Source organism: Molossus molossus, unplaced genomic scaffold (assembly GCF_014108415.1).
Source record: "Molossus molossus isolate mMolMol1 unplaced genomic scaffold, mMolMol1.p scaffold_m16_p_1, whole genome shotgun sequence".
In the NCBI taxonomy this organism is placed as follows: Eukaryota; Metazoa; Chordata; class Mammalia; order Chiroptera; family Molossidae; genus Molossus; species Molossus molossus.
In genome coordinates, this window is record NW_023425344.1 from 202,239,510 (window position 1) to 202,254,778 (window position 15,269).

A 15,269-nucleotide genomic window follows, 5' to 3' on the forward strand; every position below is an offset into this window, starting at 1 on the left:
CTGACCTGATGCTGGTAGCTCCAGAGAAGATGCTGTCTCTAAGACGCGGTCTAACCACCTCTCCCACGCTCCCATCATCGCCCCCCTGTGGCCTGCGGAGGCTTTGTAGGCTTGGCTAGGGAGGATTTGATTGGAGTTCTGAGTAATCATCAAGGGTTGCTGACCCAGCACCTGGGAGCCCAGAGACCTGGAGTCCAGGGAAGTGGGAGAGAGCTTCCTTTGACCTTGTTCTCCTCCCTGACCTGGGTACAGTCTGTCACTGTTCCACCTCTGCACCTTCATAGTTTTACTGCCCAGCTTCCTAATTTGAAATATAGCCCTTGTACTCTGGCCGGTTTGGCTCAGCGGTTGGAGCGTCAGCCTGTGGTCCAGAGAGACCCGGGTGTGGTTCCCGCTAAGGGCACGTACCTCAGTTACAATTTGTCCCCAACCCTGGTTGGGTCGTGCGGGAGGCAGCCACTTGATGTGTCCCTTTCACATCGATGTTTCTCTCTCTCTCTCCCTCCCGCTCTATGTGAACAAAAAATGAAAAAGTGTCCTCGAGTAAGGATTTTAAAAAAAGAAGAAATATAGCCCTTGCTGCCACCAGTGTGAATACTTGCATCTTTCAAAGCCCCACCTCACCCTCCTTCCTCCTGCCCTCTCTGGCCATCCAGGCCCACCTTGATTATTCCTTCGCAAGTTTTAGATGATAATTTTTAGTCACATATACAAGGCACTCTGTAATTTACAAAGCACCTTCATGGTCATTATCTGGTCTTGAGCCTCACAGCTGAACTATGAGGCAGGAATGATCGCACCCATTTTACAGAGGAAAACTGAGGCTCATAGAGGTGGTCACTAAGACACAGTAAGCCTTCAACTCAAAGCTGCCCCTGGGAACCAGTGGTCTGGTGTAGACCTTGTCATGAAGCCCTTAGCTCAGAAGGGCCACCACGGAAATCACACTCCAGCTGTTTGCTTCTCAGTGAAAACATTCCTAGAACAGTCTGGCCCTGTCTGCCTGGCACACACACCCTGCTTCCTATACATACACTAATTCCTCAGATGTTCCCATCTAACAGGACCCAACTATCTACCAACTGTGGTGGAATAAATACGGTCACAAATTCTTTGCAACTCTCCCATTATAAGGTGGAATCTTCACACACTCCTTGGACCTGGGCTGGCTTTATCACTTGCTTTGAAGAGAGGAATATGACAGAAGTGACATCTTACAACTGCTGGAGTTTAGACCCCAAGAAGCCTTGCCACCTTCACTCTCTAGGAACACTGGTCTGAGACCACCAAACAAGGAAGAAGAAAGTCAGTCTATCCTACTGGAGAATGAGCGGCCACATGGAGAAGAACCGAGGCTCCCAACCAACAGCCAGACGCGTGTATGAGGCCATCCTGAACTTTCCATTCCAGCAGTTGCCTGAGTGAGCCCAGGTAAGACCAGCACAGGAACGGCCCAGCCAACCCACAGAATCCTGAGAAATAACAAATCATTGCTGGGTTGTCGCGGGGTTTGTCATGCTGTGATAGGTAACTGATGCACACACTAAGAGGAGAAGCTCTTTCAGTTGCAAGTGACAAAAGCACAACTCGGATTGGTTTAAGCAGAAAAGGAATCTGATGATTCTCGTAACTGAAGTCCTGGGAAAAAATTGAATCCAGGTTCAGACATTGTAGGACTGCTCTCTTTCTATTTCTCAGCTGCTTCCTCTGAGAGCGCATTCTTCTCAAGGACACAGTAGCAGTCTGTATTTTCCAAAGACGGCTGCAGTGACAGCCTACACTGCGCTGTTCTTGTACAGTGTGACTGCACTCTTCCACCATCAAGAGGTAGAATCTAGGGAGCATTTTAGATCTTGCTCCCTGGCATATGTCATCAGTTTGGCTCATATAAACTCTTATAACAATTTAAAAAAAAAAAAAGAGGTAGCATCTAATTTCCCTCCCCTTGAATCTGAGCTGGCCTATGACTTGCTTGTAACCAAAACTGCGGTGGACTTCTAAGGTGAGGTCAGAAAAGGTCATGCAGCTTCCATGTGGCTCTCGTGGGACACTTGCCCTGGGGAAAGCCAGCTGGCATGTAAGAAGTCTAGCTACCCTGAGACCACCATGCTGGGGAGGGCTGCTGTGGGCGTTCTGGTTAGTGGTCCCCGCTGGGTCCAGCCTTTCCGCCCTCAACACCAAGGCACTCAACACGCGTGTTAGCCGTCTGGGACCCTCCAGACCAGACCGGTTCATCTACTAGATGAGTGCCATTGAGTGGCCTCAATCAATGTCACAAAAAGCAGAATCGCCCAGTCAAGCCCAAATGAAATCCTGAACTACAGAATTCATGGGGTATAACAAAATGATTGTAATTTAAGCCACTAAAATGTGGGGTAGTGTGCTACAGAGCAACTGGAACTGGAACAGAGGCTGTTCCCACGTAGTATTTCTAGAAGCTCGAGGCTTCCTCCTTAAATCTCCAGTGGGAAGAGAATGTTCCTTCCTCATTTGTTCCTGCGAAAGTCTCTTGTGGCTCATTCCTGACCCAGTCACTGTAGCCATGGGTATGGAAAGCTCTGATTAGCCCAGTTCTGAAGCCAGATCAACATACTGGGATCACGTGGACTGGTCACTCCCAAAGGAAAATTGTGATGCTGTCACAAGGAGTAAGAATAATGGATGCTGGGAAGTAAAAAGTGACATGTACCCACTAAAAATACAACCACAAACATAAGCACCCTTTCCCTAATAGAAGTCAACCCAAAATGTCTAACTTATGACCTTGGTATCAGGAGTTGAATCTTGGTATCAAGAGACCACTTTAACAGCTGTCAATCTCAGAGTTTACCCTCCCTTTGTTCTGTTGGAAACCCACCCACGTATGACTCTCCCCACCTCATAACTGCATCAACACACCCCAGAGAAGCTGAGCAAAAATGAACCATGATAACATGCACGGCACACAGGCTGCTGCACACACTGCAGCCTGCAGGCCAGCACCCTGTCTCCTAAGGGTGTGCTTACTCCATGTAGGGTGGAGGTGAAAGCAGATTCCCTGAGAATGGGCCATGGGTCTGGCAGATACCCCAAAATATGTCCAGTAGAGCCCTCTGCCTTATGTAACATGCTTACTGTGGTCATCACCAAATGCTCCTTGATCTTAAAAAAAGGGCCACCCCACTGTCCCTATGATGTATTTACCACCATCACAACCTTATGTTCATACACAGTGTCTCTACTGTTCACCACGCTCACCACAAGGTATTCACCACCCTCAGAGGCCCCAGTGTTTTCACCACGGACTATGTGTCCCCTCTATGTCACCATGATGTTCACCAAGTTTGCCACGGTGTGCTCATAGTCACCACACTTTATAGTTTGCTCACACCCAGTGACATTTTAGTGGTTATTGCACAAACCCATGAGTTCATATTCTATATATGGACATCATAGTGTCCTCACGGTGCCCCCTGTATTTCTCAAAAACATCCACATTCATGATTTTTATTTATTTTAATTTTTTTTCCTTTACTGATTTTAAAGAGAGAGGAAGTGAGAGGAAGAGAGATAGAAACATCAATGAGAGAGAACATCGATTGGCAGCCTCCTGCATGCCCCCCACTGGGGATCAGGCCCACAACCTGGGCATGTGCCCTGACCGGGAATTGAACCGGCGACTTCTTGGTTCATGGGTCGATGCTCAACTGCTGAGCCACACCAGCCGGACACACATGCATGATTTTATATAGGAATAAGGGTGCACACTTACCAGGGTGTCATCTCAAGAGTGTTCACACTTTCCTCCCGACTAGTCACACCCATGTGACATGTTTGCCCTGTTGTTGATCAGGCTTACCCCCACACATCTACCAGACTCGCTTCCCATGACTCGAGGCCTCTTTTCACAGCTCCCCGGAGAGGCCCCAGGTGGTTCTGGGTGTGGCATGGCTTCAGGTCTGATCAAGATGATGAGAGCCCAGAAGAGCCTGCCGCAGTACGGGGGCGGCCTTGCTCAGGGCCTGAGGTGAGGCAGATGCCAAGGAGATGTCTTCTCCGCCTGCATGTTTCTGGCCACACAGCTGTTTCATGGGCTAGAGCTATGGAAAGCTGAGTGTGAGGAGCCTCCCTCCTTCCAAGCAGAAACTTTCACCCACACTGCACCTGGGCCATACAGGATCTGGGACTCCAGATGGCCACGGTGAGCATGCCGGGAAGAAGAAATGCAGGTTAGGATGGCCTTAGTGAACAGACTTAACCAGGCGAGGTGGATCAAAGGGAGCCAGACATGTGGGCCCGCAGAGACTCTTCTTAGTGGGTTGGCCTTTTGTTCCAGAAGCAAAGTAATGTTCAGAGTGTTTGGATCAGGGCACTTTCCCCCCAGGAGAACATAACTTTGAGGACAGGATGTTGGACAGTGACAAGGAAGGCAAAGAAAGGGAAGAAAAAATTCAAATCTCACCCCCCCCATCTAAAAAATTGAAGAATAATTTTCATACTGTAAAATTCACCCTATTGAGTGTACAGTTCTATGATTTTTGACAAATGTCAACAATCATGTAACCACCATACAAACAAGAGATAAAACACTTCCATCACCTCAGAAGTTCCCTTTGCAGTCAACCCTCTCCCTCCACTCCTAGTTGCTGACAACCGCTGATCTGTTTTCTTTCTCTGTAGTTCTGCCTTTTTGAGAATGCCATATAAATGGAATCCTTTGATATGAGCCTTTAATTCTGCTTTCACTTAATGTACTCATCCATGTTGTGGAATGTGTCAACGGCCCATTCCCTTTTTATTGCCTAGTAGTACTCCATTGGATAGCTATACCACAGTTGAAGGACATGTGGGTTGTCTCTAGATTTTAGCGATTAGCCCTGGCCGGTTTGGCTCAGCGGTTAGAGCGTCGGCCTGCGGTACAGAGAGACCCGGGTTCGGATCCCGCTAAGGGCATGTACCTCGGTTGCAGTTTGTCCCCGGCCCTGGTTGGTCGTGTGGGTGGCAGCCACTCGATGTGTCCCTTCACATTGATGTTTCTCTCTCTCTCTCTCTTCCTCTCTCTCCCTCCCGCTCTATCTGAACAAAAAATGGAAAAAATGTCCTCGGGTGAGGATAAAAAAAAAAAATAGATTTTAGCGATTATATTTTAGCTATAAGTATTTGTGTAAACATGTTTTTCATTTATTTTGGATAAATACCTAGAAATAGGGTTGCTGGATTGTATGTTAAGTGTATGTTAACTTTATAAGAAACAAACTGCCCTGGCCGATTGCTCAGTGGTTAGAGCATCAGCCCACAGACCAGAGAGGCCTGGGTTCGGTTTCCGCTAAAGGCATATACCTCGGTTGCAGTCGGTCCCCGGCCCTGGTGGGGTCGTGTGGGTGGCAGCCAGTCGATGTGTTTCTCACATTGATGTTTCTCTCCCTCGCACCTTCTCTCCCTCCTGATCTATCTCAAGATAAATGCAAAAATGTCCTCACATGAGGATTAAAAAAAAAAAAAAGAAACGGTCCAACTGTCTCCAGATGATTGTACCATTTATATTCCTACCAGCAGTGTATGAGAATTCCAGTTGCTCAGCCTTCTCATTAACACTTGACATCATCCAAGGTTTATATTTGATTGGGGTTTTTTTTTATCCCTTCTAATGGATAAAAATGTAATGTGATCTCAGTGTGGTTTTATATTTAATTTATTTTATTTTTTCCTTTATTAATTTTTTAGAGAGTGAGGAAGGGAAAGGTTAGAGAGAGATAGAAACATCAATGAGAGAGAACATTGATTGGCCCCCTCCTGCATGCCCCTCACTGGGGATCAGGCCCAGAACCTGGGCACGTGCCCCCACCAGGAATCGAACTGGCAACCTCTTGGTGCATGGGTCGACACTCAACCACTGAGCCACACGGGCCAGGCTCTTGGTGTGGTTTTAATTTGTGTTTCTACAGTGACCAGTGATGCAGAGCATCTTTCTATATTCTGATTTGCCATGAAGCTATCTTCTTTGGTGAAATGTCTGTTCAAATGTTTTGTCTACTTTGTGAGTTGTTTTCTTATTGTTAAGCTTGAGTGTACTTTATATAGTCTGGATATAAGTTCTTTACCAGATACGTGTTTTTATCCTCACCCAAGAACATTTTTTCATTTTTTGCTCAAATAGAGTGGGAGGGAGAGAGAGGAAGAGAGAGAGAGAAAAACATCGACGTGAAAGGGACACATCGAGTGGCTGCCACGGGCACAACCAAGCAGGGCCGGGGACAAACGGCAACTGAGGTACGTGCCCTTAGCGGGAACCGTACCCAGGTCTCTCTGGACCGCAGGCTGACGCTCCAACCGCTGAGCCAAACCAGCCAGGGCGTTTTTCATTTTTTTAACAACGTCTTATAAAGGGCAGTTCTTAACATTTATAAAGTTCAATTTTATAATTTTTTATTTTATGAATTGTACTTTTGGTGTTGGATCTAAAAAATTTTTGCCTAATCCAAGATCACAAAGATTTTCTCCTGTTTTCGCTAGGATATTTTTAGTTTTAAATTTTACCTTTAGGTCTATGATTCATTTTTCTTTTCAATTTTTTTCTTTATTGACTTTAGAAAGAGAGGAAGGGAGAGGGAGAGAGAGATGGAAACATCGATGAGAGAGAACATTGATTGGCTGCCTCCTGCATGCCCCGCACTGGGGATTTGGCCCACAACCTGGGCATGTGCCCTGACTGGGAATCAAATCGGTGACCTCTTGGTGCATGAGTCGACGCTCAACCACTGAGCTATACCAGCCGGGCTTGACTCACATTTTTTACTACATGCAGAAAACTAGTTAAAAACAAATCATAGACTACATGGCTGATGTGGCTCAGTTGTTGAGTGTCTACCCATGCACCAAGAGGTCATCAGTTTGAATCTCAGTCAGGGCACATGCCCAGGTTGTGGGCCAAATCCCCAGTGGGGGGCATGCAGGAGGCAGCCAGTCGATGTTCTCTCGCATTGATGTTTCCATCTCTCTCTCCCTCTCCCTTCCTCTATCTCTAAAAAAAAATCAATAAAGAAAAAAAAACATTTTATTTATTATTTTTTTTAATCCTCACCCGAGGACATTTTTCCATATTTTGTTCAGATAGAGTCAGAGGGAGAGAAAGAGAGAGAGAGAGAGAGAGAAACATCAACGTGAAAGGGACACATCGAGTGGCTGCCTCCCGCACGACCCCAACCAGGGCTGGGGACAAACTGCAACCGAGGCACGTGCCCCTAGTGGGAACCGAACCCGTGTCTCTCTGGACCGCAGGCCGACTCTCTAACCGCTGAGCCAAACCGGCCAGGGCAGGAAAAAAAAACATTTTTTAAACAAAAAAACAAAATGTGAGTCAATCTTTATTTTTTTGCATGTGGTTGTCCAATTGTTCCAGCACTACTTGTTGAAAAGACTGTCCTTTTTTCATTGACCAACCCTTATTATTATTAATTTTTTCAAAACACTGTGGCTGTTTTAAACCCTAGAGCTTTCTCAATGCAGAAGTCAGTAGCATAGAAGGAATGAATGCTTCTCTTACCTGTTCCAAAACAGGACTGCTTATAGCCAAATAAGACGCAAACTTTTCAGTGAAATCTTTTAGCTTTTACTTACAGTCTCTGCTCTCCCCAGGACTCAGACTTGAGTCTGCTGAGAACTGCTATGACTATCAAGACAATCCTGGGTCCAGAACTGCCCTCCAATGACTCGCGTATCTCAGCCATCCTGGTGTTTCTCCTGTGGTGTGCCTATTTCACTCTCCTGGTAGCTCCCTTTGCCTCTTGGTCCTGAGAGATCCATCAACTGCGCTTTCTTAGTTCAGATCCTAGCGGGAAACATCCTGATTGGCTCAGCTAGTTCCCACCCCTTCCTCTATTGAGTGGAGCCTTTCCCATGAAGCCCTTTACCAGTCACCACCAGCCAGCTTATGAATGGACTGCATTTAGGTCAGATGCTCAGCTTGAGCCAGTGGGTGGCCACTCCTGACCAAACACCATGGTGGTACTCTTCCCCAACTAGGGGGCTGTGGGTGGGCAGTTATAGCTAGAAGGGGATGTGGGGTGGGGTGGTACCATGAGGGTTGCCAACATAATGTGTGGGTTTATCCTCGTACCTGAAACGGGTGCACACACACACACCCTGAGATAAGCCTGCACTTATCTGAGCTGCCCAGCCCCAGCCTCACCATTTCCCAGTTGGCTCCATCCTGAGTTGAAGAGCTTTTTGTTCTGCCTGGGAATGCTGTGTCTTCCCTCACCTGAGTTCTTGAAGGGTGAGGACTGTGTACCTGGCTCAACAGCATAAATTCATGGATCTCAAAGAAGGGAAGGGGCTTATCTAAGGCCATTCATGGAGAGAGGGGCAGAGCCAGGGTGGAGCCCAGGTCGTCTGTTCCGCATGAGGCTCCTCTCTGCACTCCAGTAGACTCCCTGGCGTCTCACTGAGACGAAGCTGGGGGACTGCCACTTCTGGGTCTGGTGAGGCTTCTGGCTCTGCTCTGAGACACTGAGACATCCTCCCCTGAGGATGCAGGTCCAGCCATGACACCCAGGCGACTCTGAGTCAGTTCTGGGATGAACCTCCTGCTCTGTTAGAGGGAGTCTCCAGGGAATGCTCAGAACAGACCCATAGACAGCATGACCCCAGGTCCCCAAATGCATAGCGTCCTGCTATGGGTTACATGATTCACAAGGGCTGAAGTGGAGGGGGCAGTAGATGGGCAGGCATGACCCAGCTGCTCCAGCTTAATGAGGGATCGGAACAGCCGAAAGTATAGGTGACGGCAACCCAGGGGACATACCTGCAACTGTGGAGTGGCTGCGGCATCACGCTGTGTGTGGTGTGAGCAGCTGTGTGGGAATGTGCAAGGCTGACTGGGTGTGTCGTGATGAGTTATGCCCATGCTCAGCCCTGATCCCCAAGTGCAGTGTAACTAGGTATTTCATTTCCCCGCTCTGGACTTCAGTTTCTTCCAAAGTGAAATGAGAGGATTAGATGGACTCAAGCTCCTTCTCCCTCTTCCACCACTGCTCCTTACCCCTCCCTCCAGACCCTTCGTTTTCAGCAGAGTAGTTTTCCCAGCTTCTGAAATCTCACCCCTGCAGACTCCCAGCCACCAGGGGCCTTATCTTCTACCCCAGTTCTAATTAAAATCTTTCTCTCATGGGAACAGCTCTCTCACTGAGAATTCTGGTACACTCAGCACTATCTCGTACATGTGCATGTGTATTTGTTTGAGACTACAAGTGTGTCTGCACCCCAGTGTGTTTGTGATAAGCAGATGGCAGGGGCCCCTATGAGGACAATGAGTCAATTTGCTTGTGTCTCTGTGTCTCTTTTCCCAAACACAGAGATACATTCCCTGTGGCATGTACCCACACGCTGGCTTTGTGAACATTCTCACAATACCTATTTGTAGCAAAACTCAGCCAGGTACCATCTCCTCCAGAAACCCTTCCTTGTAGCCCTGGGCTGAGCTAACGGTCCCTCTTCTGTCTTCTACAAGCCTTGTGCCCTCTGCACTCCTTCAGAGCACTGGTCGTGTCCTGCTCCCTGCCTGCTTCCTGCCTGCCCTATCACCGAGCGAAACTCCCGGAGCACAGGGCTCGTGTCTCACTCCCTCAGCGCCCCAGGACTCTCCCAGCACCCGGGCCATTCAGACCCCGAGTGGACTGGGCTGGCTTGGTCTCATGTACTCCCAGTAAGATAGTCCATCTCCAATGGCCCCACCCGCCTATGCCCACCACCCCCTCCGGAATGAGGGGTAAACTAAACCTAATATATCCCTGGGGCTTTCTCCTTGGAGTCACCACCCCGAGACCTTCCTCCGGCCCAGGGGAGACTTGCTCTAACCCTGAAGATGGAGGCACCTGGCTGATCCTGCAGCCTGGGAGGCGGGAAAGCCACCATACAGGGAGCCTTCTTCCTCTTCTGAACTTTCTGGCCCTGGCATGAACCTTGCTGGCGCCCATGGGCTTTTAATATTTTCCGTCCCTGGCTGTTGTACAACATTTCACCTCAAAAACGCATCCAGCCCTCACCAAAGGGCACGCCTTTCCAGCGAGAGGAACCAGGAGCTGGGTGAGTGGCGGTGACCCATCATGTTCTGGGCTTGGAAGAGCCCCAGCCCAGTGCTTCAGGGAAAGAGGTGACAGAAATGTCTTCACAGCCAAAGGAGTCTAGCTCCAGGGCAGGCCTGTGGTCTTGTGGTTCTATTGAAGCCTGGACCCATAGCAAGCAGGGGGCCACCTGCTGGTTCCATCTGGGACTTCAGTCCCACCCCTTCCACTTGTCCTCTGACCTTGGCCAAGTGGCTTTACCTCCCTGAGCCCCAATGTCCCTGCCTGTACAGTGGGGATAACGACAGTGCCTGTCTTTCAAAGGTCCTTGTGAGGCTCACATGCTGCACATTTGGATCACCTGGGGAGCTGTGACACACAACCCTGTAACTCTGACCCCATGGGTGCCTGAAATCCACTGGCAGGGGTAGAGGGAAAGCACTTAGAAAAGGCAGGAGACGGGTCCTGCAGGTGACTTTAGGATTTCCAAGCCAGCCTTGCCCACAGACAGATGCCTCCGAGCCACCAGCCCTGTCCCAGGCCACCAGCTGACAAACCTGCCCTGGTGACCCTTCCGCTGGACAGGCCAGATCCTCCTCAGAGGGACCCAGCCTGTGGCTGAACGACAGCCTCCCCTCCCCGCCCTGAGCCCAGACAGTGGGACTGGAGGTCAAGGTCACCCTGCTCCCATCACCCCCTCACTGCACGTTGGGGTAAAGGACAGCAGTCACTAGAGAATTAAACGAGGAGACAGCCAGTTGCCAGGTGCAGGGGGAGGAGAGGCTGTCTGGAGGCCTGGTGGGAGAGTGACACCTGCTCTCCTCATCCTGAGGAGGGAGGACCTGCAGGAGGTTCCACAGCCCAGAGGAAGAAAACAGCTGGAGAGCCAGCGCCTGGGGAAAGAGTGGAGAGCACAGGCTTGTCCCAGTGCCAGCAGTGTCCACCCCCAGTGCCATATCCCAGAGTTAGCAGGTCTTAGACAAAGGAGGAGAGGGCAGGTTTCCTCTGGCGGCAGCGCAGCCCCTGCCTGGAGAGCTTCATCCAAAGTCCAGGCGCCCAGCAGAGGCCAGAGCCCTCAGCCTTCCCAGGCCCAAGCTTCTTCAACAGGGCAGGGAACAGGCGTGTGTGTGTGTGTGTGTGTGTGTGTGTGTGTGTGTGTGCCCCCAGGGGAGACTTTGGCCACCGGAAGAAGTGGCTGTGGCTGGTTTTGCTCAGGTGAGCTGTGGTTTAAAACAGGTGCTTGCTGGAGTCTCTGTTCTGAGATTTACTCACAGAACTGTGCCCCAGGCTCCCGGCAGAGGGAGGAGGTACAGGGTGCAGGAGCGGGGAGTGAGGCCCACCTCAGAGAGCAGGAAGGGGGAGAGGACAGCAGGGCTGCCCGGAGTGCGCCCCACCAGATGAAGTCCAGGAAGAGCAGAGGCCACAACCCCGCCTCAGGGAACACTGTTCTGCCCAGGTTCTTTTTCCTCCAACTGAGGGCACAGCAAAAAGAAGGCACGTGAAGTGTGGGCACAGGGAGGACCTAGGCCCCTTGGGCTGGCTCCACAGAAGCTCCTGTATCCTCAGCAAGACCAGAAGAAACAGGGAACTACTGAGCTGGAAAAAAACTTCAGGCTCAACAAGTCTGCCTCCACCCGCTCATGTTAAAGATAAGACAATGCATAGGTTTTGAAGCCAGAAAAATCTGGCTTAAATCCTGCCTCTACCACAAATTCCCTGTATTCACACATTCACTCTACAAATATTCTTTGCTGCTATTATATATCAGGGCCTGAGCTAGGTGCTGGGGATACAGAAAAGAAGGAAGCACTGTCCTTACCTTTGAGGAACTCACCCTGTAGAGGGAAGATGGAGCCACAAACGTATCCCTGTAAAACCAGGAGGTCAATGCATTGGGTAGTGTGGCCACCAATCTTTTTAACTGAAGCATTTAGTCCATTTACATTGATCAAAATACTGTGTATGTATGTATATATGTATGTATTTCTACCCTATTATTTTATATTTTCCCCAAACTTTTCTAGATTTCTTTTTCTATTCTTTCTTTTTTTATCTTTTAATAATTAAAATTTTTTTTATTACAGATGTCCCTCCTTTCCCCCCTTTTCTATTTTCTTGCTTTCTCGATTATTTTTTCTTATTTGATTTTTCTCCTTTAGTAGTTTAAAAATAATGCCTTTTTTATTTTTGTTGCTATTTTTAGTGGTTGCACTAGAAATTTTAATATGCATATTTTATTTGTCTAAGTCTAAATTTAATCAATATCTTTAATTTTTTTTCTTAGATAAAACAAGGACCTTAGAGATCATTTTAAACTCCCCTCCCCTAGCTTATATATTATTTCTTCTATGTATTTGAACTTCACCTTGGTTTTTTTAAGCCTACAAGACATTGTTATTATTGTTTATACAATATTTGTTTCAATTCTGGCTGGTTTGGCTCAGCGGTTAGAGTGTTGGCCTGCAGACCAAAGTGTCTCAGGTTCGATTCCTGGTCAAGGGCACATACCTGGGTTGCAGGTTTAATCCCCAGCCCCAGTTGGGGCGTGTGCAAGAGGCAACCAATTGATGTGTCTCTCTCACATTCATGTTTCCCCCTCTCTCTCCCTCCCTCCCTCCCTTCCACTCTATGTAAAAAAATAAGTGGAAAAATATCCTTAGATGAATATTAACCAAAATAAACAAACAAATAATATTTGTTTCAATTTACTCATATATGTACCACTTTCTTTGCTTTACATTCTGTCTTGTCTTTCATCCCTTCCATCTAGGATCACTTTCTTTCTGCCTGCTGGTGGCATGTAATATAGGTTTTGTTCATCTCATCATGTCATTATTTTTTCTTATTCTTAAAATATATTTTCCCTGGTTTTAGAATTCTTGGTTGATAGTCACTTTCTCTTGGCACATTGAAGATACAATTACACTGACTTTCAGCTAAGAAATCCAATTTTTCAGCCCAGCCGACATGGCTCAGTGGTTGAGCACTGACCCATGCACCAAGAGGTCGCCAGTTCAATTCCCACTTGTGGCATATGCCCAGGTTGTGGGCCAAATCCCCAGTGGGGGGTGTGCAGGAGGCAGCCAATCAATGTTCTCTCTCATTGATGTTTTTATCTCTCTCTCCTTCTCCCTTCCTCTCTCTCTAAAATCAACAAAGAAAATAATTTTTAAAAAGAAAGAAATCTGTTGTTTCAGTCTAGTTGTCACTTACTTTGAAAACAATCTGCCCTTAATACTTTCTCTGTCTTTGGTATTCTGCACTTTTCCTATGCTGTATCTACCTGTAGATTTTACATTTTATTTTGGGTGGATTTATTGAGATTCTTGAATGTATGGATTGATGGATTTCTGGATGAGTCTCAGCCACCAACTCATATATTACTTCTGTCCCATAATCTTTCTCCTCTCCTCTGGACCCTCCAGTTATATGCATCTTGGACTTTTCATTCTATCCTCCATGTCTCTTAATTACCCTTTCATATTTTCCATATTTTTATTTATATTTTAGAGAATTTCTTCAGGTCTGTCTTTCAGTTATAATTTCATTGTGTCTGATATAGTCAATTGTGTCTAATCTTCTATCAAATTCTACCATAGAATTTGTAGATTTACTTATGATACTTTAAATTTCTAAGGGAACATTCTATTTCTTTCTTGTTCAAATATACTTGATCTTTCTTCAGAGTCTCTTGTTCTCTGCTCAAATTTTCAAGCTTCTCTCTCTCTCTCTCTCTTTTTTTTTTTTTGGTACGTGTCCCTAGTGGGAATCGAACCCGGGACTCTCTGGTCCGCAAGCCAACGCTCCAACCGCTGAGCCAAACCAGCCAGGGCCAAGCTTCTCTTTTTAAAGCATTTTAAACAGTTATTTTATATTATTTTTCTGATTCCAACATCTGAAGGCTATGCTGATTTGTTTCCACTGTGTGTTGTTTCCCTGAATGTTTTGTAATTTCAACTAGGAGCTACTCATTTATTTGGAATTTTATCTGTGGGAATTCTTGAGGCTTGGAGTAAAGGTGAGTTTTTTCCAGGAGGGTTTGTATTTATTTGATTTGCCAGATACTTACAGCATTACCAGCCTAGGCATTCTTTAAATTAAGGCTTGACTTAAGTATTTTAGGCCACCTAAGTAGTATGAATTTGGGCTTCAGATCCACATGTATGGCTTGTCATTACATATTTGCAAGGCATGTTTTATTTTCTCTTGAGAATAGGGAAATTAAGGTAGACCTCTTTCTTTTCAGTCTCTAGGGAGGTGGTGGTGCTTTTATCCAGTTAATTCATTCACTGAAGTCCCAATCTTATGTGGAGAAGTTTTTTTTGTTTTAATATGTTTTTATTGATTTTTTTTTTAGAGAGAGAGAGAGAGGAAGGGGGAAAGAGATAGAAACATCAATGTGCGAGCAAAACATCAATCAGCCTCCTCCTGGATGCCCCCCCACCGGGGATTGAACCCACAACCCAGGCATGTGCCCTGACCAGTAATCAAACCGAGACCTCTCAGTTCAAGGGATGACGCTCAATCCACTGAGCCACACCAGCGGGGCTGGAGAAGGTTTAATTAGCCTTCCCACCGTAGAGGGGCCCTGAGTTTCTCTCAAGAGTGTGCTGGAACTAGCTCTCACCAGTTCAGAAGAACCAAATACCCAGACATTTCATATGCCAGTTCTTAATACCATTAATAGCTTAAAACTGGCCATGGTGAAGTATTTACCATGGAAATTGGCAAACACTAAAAACAGGGTGCTTTGCTTTGTTGGAGAGCCAATTACTAGCATACCACTAACGTTTCTCTTGAATCATCCCATCCCTACGGGACCATAAATATTCAAGGTCAAGTTTACTGAGTTAAAAAAAAAAAGAAGATCTTGTTTCCGTTGTGTGAGATGAAAAAATTCTAGATATCTGCTATATAACGTTGTGTTTATACTTAACAATATCATATTGTACAGTTAACAATTTGTTGAGGGTAGGTCTCATGTTATGTCTTTTTAATTAATTAATTAATTAAAATGTACTCAAGGCAAAAGTCAGTTTCATTGCTTAGCTTACCCTTCTGGATTCTTGAATGCTTTGGCCTGAGTATTCCTCACTTTCTTGCCAGCTCATCAGTGCATTTTTAAAAGATTTATTTTAGCCTGCCTGGTGTGGCTCAGTGGTTGAGCATTGACCCATGCACCAAGAGGTCACCAGTTCGATTCCCGGTCAGAGCACATGCCCAGGTTGT